This window comes from Haplochromis burtoni, unplaced genomic scaffold (genome assembly GCF_018398535.1).
Source record: "Haplochromis burtoni strain Fernald_Lab_line unplaced genomic scaffold, NCSU_Asbu1 Contig_5, whole genome shotgun sequence".
Classification (NCBI taxonomy): Eukaryota; Metazoa; Chordata; class Actinopteri; order Cichliformes; family Cichlidae; genus Haplochromis; species Haplochromis burtoni.
In genome coordinates this window covers 1,311,189-1,318,343 of record NW_024582366.1, presented here as the reverse complement: position 1 = coordinate 1,318,343, position 7,155 = coordinate 1,311,189, and the positions used below count along the sequence as shown (strand labels likewise).

The window sequence follows — 7,155 nt, the reverse complement described above, 5'->3', positions numbered from 1 at the left end:
CACACACACACACACACACACACACACACACACACACACACATTTACACTTTCACAAGTGAGCGTTAGAAAGGAGGAACAGGACAAAAGGATTAGCAGGAAGAGATTAGAGGGAAGGTTTCCACATCGCTCTCATTCCTCTGCTTGTACAGAAATTCATTTTAAAAAGTGCTTCAAATTTCATCTTCATTTGAGACAAATCTATACTGGCTAATGGGTCCGAAATTTGTTGCTTTCTTCACCTCACATGTGACTGTCTTTCTTCTTTCTAGCTTTCTTCTTTTCCTTCTGTTTGATTTTTTCCTTCCTGTTTTTCCTTCCTGTTTTTCCTTCCTGTTTTTCCTTCCTGTCGTCTAACTTAAAAGCTCACTGCTCTTCCTGTTTTTGGATCAGGCAGCAGGTAACACAACCATTACATTGTAAACACACAGAGAGGGAGGTGGGGCTGCAGAGACATTAGCCTCACTGCAGGTACCTCAGGTTGCATTAGCATTAACAGCAGTGGCCCACAGTCAGCTGACATTTGCACTTCAGTTCTGTTTGTTTTCTGTTCCCATGTTTTTTCATTCATATTCGTATCTGCTGCTTATTGATCACCAATCTGATCAACGTATAGCCTCAAAAGATTTAAAGTAAATATTTTTTTTAATTCAATTACACTCCAACATATTTTATTGAAATTGTTCTAAATGCTGAATGAAGTTGTCTTTCATTCTTTTTAAAAATTATTTTATGGTTTTCTGAATTGTTCTTTTTCTTTTGGCTGTTCTCTTTAGGGGTCGCCGTAGCAGATCATCTGCCACCGTCTCATCCTAACCCTACTCTCGTCTGTCACACCATTCACTACAGCCATGAATCTCAATAGCTCTCAATCAACACTCTCAGCAACAACTGCATCTGCAGTGCTCTTTCTCAGTATGAAGCCGTACTGTCATCACTGCCTCCTCTGCACTTTCTGCTTCACTAACTTTTCTCCTTCTCTCCAGGAGATACTAAAATGTAGAGGAGAACATTCATCACATGGCTAAATAAAACCTCACCTGACTCCTGCCACTGTGATTTGTCACATGGAAGCATCACACATCACCATTTTCACAAGCATGCGAAAGGTGAAAAGGGTGAGAGCAAAAGACTGGATCACCTGAACTCAGCAGGTGACGCTGATGAATAAAAGGTTTATCACAGACACACAGAACAGATCTCTATCTTTAGTCGCAGGTCCGTAAAAGGAGGAGAAAATGATTATTAGGAGAAAAACATTCCTGCAGTGTTCTTGCTGTAAATGCATTTGCCTCACGGCAGGTGGCTGGGGTTGTATTAGCACTAGCATCAGTGTCCCACTGCTATCTGACTAAATGACAATTGCACTGTAGTTCTGTTTGCTTGTGTTCCCAGTTTCTTCTCCCCCTCACTGACCAGTCTTTCCAGTAACATTTAGTGTAATAACTCGTGTGACCTCTGGGATGAATCAGAGATCATATTTTACTGCTTTAAAGGTCGTAAAGCATGTTTTTTATTGTAAGTAGAGATATATGTGGTATTTCTTTAACTCTTTGAATCTGTTTTTCTTGAATTATTTTGCCTGCTGCTGTGTTGATATTTAAATTCTTTTCAGAATTTAAAAATAAAATTAATTAGTGTACATTAATGTAAACAACAGATTTAGCTGTTTGCAGCAGTATACAGTCCTATTAGTGATGGGCTCTGATTAGAGAGAAAGTCAACATGAAAAAAAGATTCATTCTTGCAAAATAATTAATTCTGTCTCAATTAATAATTATCACCAGACTCCGCCCCCTCACTCACATGGGTTCTCTGCTGTGATTTCTCACTTGGAAGGAGGAAACAACTCACAGCATTGTTACGATGGTCAGAGAGAAGCAGGGAACACCGAGGATCACCTGAACTTTGACCCTCCTTCATTCACAGTGGAGCAGCAGGAGTCCAGCTCAGACTCCACATGAATCCAGTTAAATTAGAAAGAGTCCAATAATCATCTCACCCTTTGATCAAAACTCTAAAGAGTTCAACCGGGCTGACCATACAATCTGAAATGACCACAGAACTTTAATAAAGTAACAACACGGTTTTTTGATCAGCAACTTGTGTGATTACTGACTTTAGTACAGTTGCAGAAAGTTAGGTAATTACAGTAATGGATTACTTTATACTATTACAGCAGTACTGAATGCACAAACAACTTTTGCATTTGCTAATAACTAAATTTCGCAGGCTTTGTGCTGCGGTGCTTATTCTGGAATTTGAGTCTTCTGATGCACTTGTGTCATTTGCTGACGGCTCAGGGCTGTAATGCATGTGTAAAAATGTCTTTATATTTTTGTCTACAGTGTCTCTGATCCACGCAGACTAATTTTGTTCATTTTGGCCTTATGATTATAGAGATGTGACTGACTCAAATTGTCTGTTTGCTCATGGAAAGAGTGGACTGTTGTGCAAAACCAGATATAAATAAAAGCCTGACATGCTGTTTAAGAAACCTTATCCAGTGAATACAGTTATTTTTATTGCAACACATAAATATTAACTGTCTTTATTTAGACAGTTGTCCTTTTAATTACAGTGACAGCAACTTAGATAAAGCACCGGGTGTATTTGCAGTAGTTGCCTGCATGTCTGCTTTTTAGCTAATTTTTCTACGAGAGTCAGACAGAAACTAGTGAGTCACACTTTCTTCACAGAGATGATGTAGTCTGATTCTGCGCATTAACACAGATTAAAAAAAATCACAAACTAGCATTCCTGATAAAAATGCTCTTTAAAAGTGTCGCCTGGGTTTTGGTGCTGCTGAAGGAGCAGTTTGTCTGCGCTGTGATAACAAAGTCTGTTCTCAGTGGGCGCTTGGCAAATGGTCTCATTTGCATATTGTTCACAAAGAGCTGGAGGCTTCAGGCTGGACGTGGAGGGAAACTGTTTCTGCTCTCAGGGGTTTGTCCCTTCAGCTGAGTTTTGCATAATGAAACAGAAACTGATACTACGAATGTTTATGCTGCTGGTATAAACTGACGTGAGCTCTTGACGGACTCAGAGTCTGCTATGGGAAAAAGTCATTCATGCACACATTTACAGTCATTACAGACTGCTGCCCATTTCAAAGGAGTTTAGAAATTAGACTGTATCATTGCATCTGAAACCTTCTGCAGAAAGCACCTGTCCTGTCTTATTGATAATGGTCATCTTTTTTTTATAAATGATTCTTAATAAATACTATTGCTTAATAAATTCCTTCAAAAATATACACTTATGAGCAAATAAACTACAAAGTACAGGAACACTTGCAATTAAACTCAATCAGCTAGTGAACATAACCATTTAGCTGTAGTCATAACTGCAACTCCAGCTAATGAAACTACAGAAACACCTGCAACTAAAGAGAAACTTCTGCAAACTCAATATTCATCAATTTGCAGTTAAACACAGCAACTAGAGCAACTAAACCAGTTGCTCCAATTACAGCAGCTGGACCAACAAGTAAATTAACAACTTGCAACTAAATGCTGCAACTACACCAAACGCTTTACCTACAACAGCGCGGAACGACACACCACAACTATTGCCACTAAGGCAACAACTAAAGCAACTTTGTTCACTGAAAGTTCTCTGAGACAAATGCAAACAAGTGTTCTTGGTTTTTATTTTATTTTATTTTACTTGCTGGTGTGTAATATCCCTTCAGACTCAGAGGTGCATGTTCATTGCATGCACCAGCTTCATTAGACTTTTCCAGACCCTGGTCTGGACCTGCGTGGTTCCAGTCATTCAGAGGGTTAGTGCAGGTCTCCACTCGGAATCCCTCCACTTTGTGGTCTGGAGGAGAAACGCGTTGCCACATGAGGGAGGGAACATTTGGTTTGAGATCAAAGTGTGGTTTGGGTGGGTGGGGTTAGAGTGGCGGTGGGCAAATGGAAGTTACCTCAGCACATGGCCTGTAATTGTGGGCTGGTGGATTCAGAGAAATGAGGCTGCGTGATGGTGTTTGGATGAAGCCACTGATGAGCTCTGGTTGAAGAAAGAGAAAAAACTTTGAGCTGCCCTTTAATTGGAAGTTTCTTTTTGTTAAACGCAAAAACTTTATTTAAAAGAATAAGAACTTTTCAGAGCATTGTGAAGAAACACAGTAAATGCAAGGAGAGGACAGTACGAAAGATTTAACTCAAGCAAGTTGAGCTAAACTCTCCATGTAAAGTCTGTTTTTTGAATGTGATTTGTATGTTATACAGATGAGGGTTGTAGATGGAACAGTTAGGTGATACTAAATAGAAACATAAATGAGTTGATCAAAACAAGCTGTGGCCTTTTGCGTTATTCTCTTTTGCAGATGTTTGTTTTCATCTGTGTGGAAAGTGTGGTTGGCTCCTTTGAGGGAGGGTTTTCCTCTCTGCAGCTCAAAATATCTCAACTATAAATAGATTCTCTGGACACCGCCAGTTATTTTTATCCCAACTGAGGCTAAATTTACCGAGCCAGGCGTCGCCCCACCCGTCCCGCCACAGAATAACCCCCAACCCCTCCCTTTTCCTTTCCTTCTCAATTCTCCACTGTGGTCAAACCAGAGAGCTGAGGTCACAGTCTGAGTGAGGCTGAAAGGGAGCTCTGAAAAAGAAATGGGTCAAACAGAAGCGCACATCTAAAAGTGTCTAAACTCAAATCCAAGAAGGCAAAAATGAAGTATTAATAAAAGTAAATGAGCTTGCTGAATGTGTTTTCCCTTCTTCCCCCTATTAAATGCATAAAATGCATTTTACTCTTTGAGTCTGATCAAAGTTCACTTTATTTGAAGTTGCTTATTGTAAATATGCAGTGTTATCTCACACCCTGTGGCATCTTGTTAGTTTTTGGAGCCCAAAGAGATTGAATTTGGACCACAGGATGAAATGCTGAGGACAGTTTGGTTAGGAAGCTGCATTCATAAACTGCATGGGTGCATCACATAGACACATACACCTTCTAACTTGCTACTAGAATTTCACAGTACAAAGCAAGCTATATTATCTGTCACAAAATTGCAAGAAATGTTCAAAAAGGCAATGACATCACACACTCAGTCAAGAGATGCAGTTCAGTGAGCTGAATCACCCGAGGTGAAGCCTAACAGACAGCTCTGGGTACAGCTGGCACGCTTCTAATGATGCAAAATTCAGTTTGAGCAGGTTAGAGGTAACATTTTGTTTGTTTGTTTTCATTTGATTTGTTTTTTAGAGTTATCCAGGCTGTTATAATATATGAAATTATCCACAGAAACTAATATTGTATTTGTGCAGAATGTAAATATGTTTATGTCTGCTGTAAGGTTAGGCAACTTAACATGGGAGACTGCGGGGATAAGCTTACTTTTGCAGCCTGCCTCAAGTGGCTACTAGAGGACCTGCAGCTTGTGTCTTAGCTTAATTTTGTTGCTACTCAGTCCTAATGCAGGATCCTGTTTTTATTACTTACAACCAGAGATTACAGTAACGCGTTACTGTAATCTGATTACTTTTTTCAAGTAACGAGTAAAGTAAGGGATTACTATTGCAAAAACGCTAATTAAATTACTGTTACTTTCCCGTAGGAACGCTGCGTTACTGCGTTACTAAAACCGTGATTTTTTTGCGAGAATGTCTCATGACAGTGACGTAAGCGAGTGTGACGTTCGTGACAACAGCTGTGTGCAGATCAACTATGAGCGTGCAGCGTTTAAAGCGTGGAAGTACTGGCCTTACTTTGAGTTTGATTCCATAAAAAGTGACAAAAACATTAGTGTCCGCTGTGCGTGGGAAGAAAACGTCTTTTTACAGAGAAAAAACCCCTAAACTTCCAACAAGCACCGAGTAGCTACGACGTAATGGGAAACTCACAGAGAAACTCGCGGATTCTTCCACTGACCGCGGCACACCTGCACCAGGGTAACCCTCCGCCTGCCCCACTCCTGCTTTACAGGTGAAAATAGAGCAACAGGACCGCTGAGTCTTTGACTTTATTTATTTTCTGTGTTTTACTTGCATCTATTTGAAAGACTGAGTGTAAACACAAAAATATTTTATTTTATGTGCTGGAATGTGCAGAAAATAGGTTTAAATGTTAAACTAATTTCTTCCAGTCAGTTACTTTTTTCCAAGTAACTTGACCAACACTGCTTACAACTGAGCTGACATACCTGCAGCTCTGCAAGTCTGAGTATCACTATAAAAAGTAACAAAGTCCAGCAAAGGTTACTTTCTGATTAGCTCCTTCTGTCACTTCAGTTTCAAGCAACGCTGAAACATTAGCTGTGTAAAGCTGCAGATATATATTCTCTCAGTTCATCCACGGTTGAAATGAATATCTGATCTACATTAATATATTCAGTGGTTTCTGAAAGATCAATATGACCCTGACTTTAAATACCACAAAATACAAATATTTCACTGGAAGTCATCTGTTTTTCAGCTGCATTCATCTGTGTCATGAGTGGGTTGAATGGAATTAAGAGCCAAAAGATAAAGTTGCAACTTACAACTGGAAACTGATAAAAAGTTACAAACAGGAAAGATTTCAGTAAGGGATGATAAAGAAAGTCAACTTCTGGTTTTGCTGCCAGTAAATCCCCCCACAGACACACACGCCCCCTGAACACATGCATGTACGTCTGTTCTTGTGAGAACCCTCCTTTGCATAATGCAAATTCTCATAACTGTTATCCTGATTCTAACCTGAACCTTAAAGATGAATCTTACCTCTTAAACAGCTATATAAAGATCCTATGGCGACGAGCTACAAGGTCTAAAACACACACCGGTCCTCGTACAGACAGCTGTTAACACACACACACATGCAGGAAGTGGTGTCATTTCTGGTTTGTGTTGTTCAGAACACAGGGTGATGAACTCAGTAGATCACAAACATCCATATAATCATTAACTCACACAATCAGCCCTGAACTTTATTTACAACTACCCAGGAAACAAAATGACACAAGAGTCTGTAACCTGCAGGGGGGGCAGGGGGGGTCAACATCTTCTGCCATTTTTTTAAAACCAACACATCCAACAGCAACAGAGCTGAAAAACAGAAGGCAATGATCTGCAAATCTTAGAAGCCCAGCAGTCATAGCAAATGTTCAAATTGAGATGTTGCAGTATTCCACAGGGAAGCTTGTGCACTAGATGTTCTTGAATTT

The 7,155-nt window shown here is 39.8% G+C and overlaps 1 long non-coding RNA gene across 1 annotated transcript; it reads right to left on the bottom strand.

Annotated features, from left to right (window-relative positions):
* Nucleotides 1-8: 8 nt before the first annotated feature.
* On the bottom strand, nucleotides 9-6,815 carry LOC102313341. Its single transcript, XR_315882.3, has 3 exons — nucleotides 6,713-6,815; nucleotides 3,931-4,016; nucleotides 9-3,824 (listed from the first exon to the last, which is right to left on the bottom strand). It is a non-coding gene; the product is annotated as an uncharacterized LOC102313341 (long non-coding RNA).
* Nucleotides 6,816-7,155: the final 340 nt, after the last annotated feature.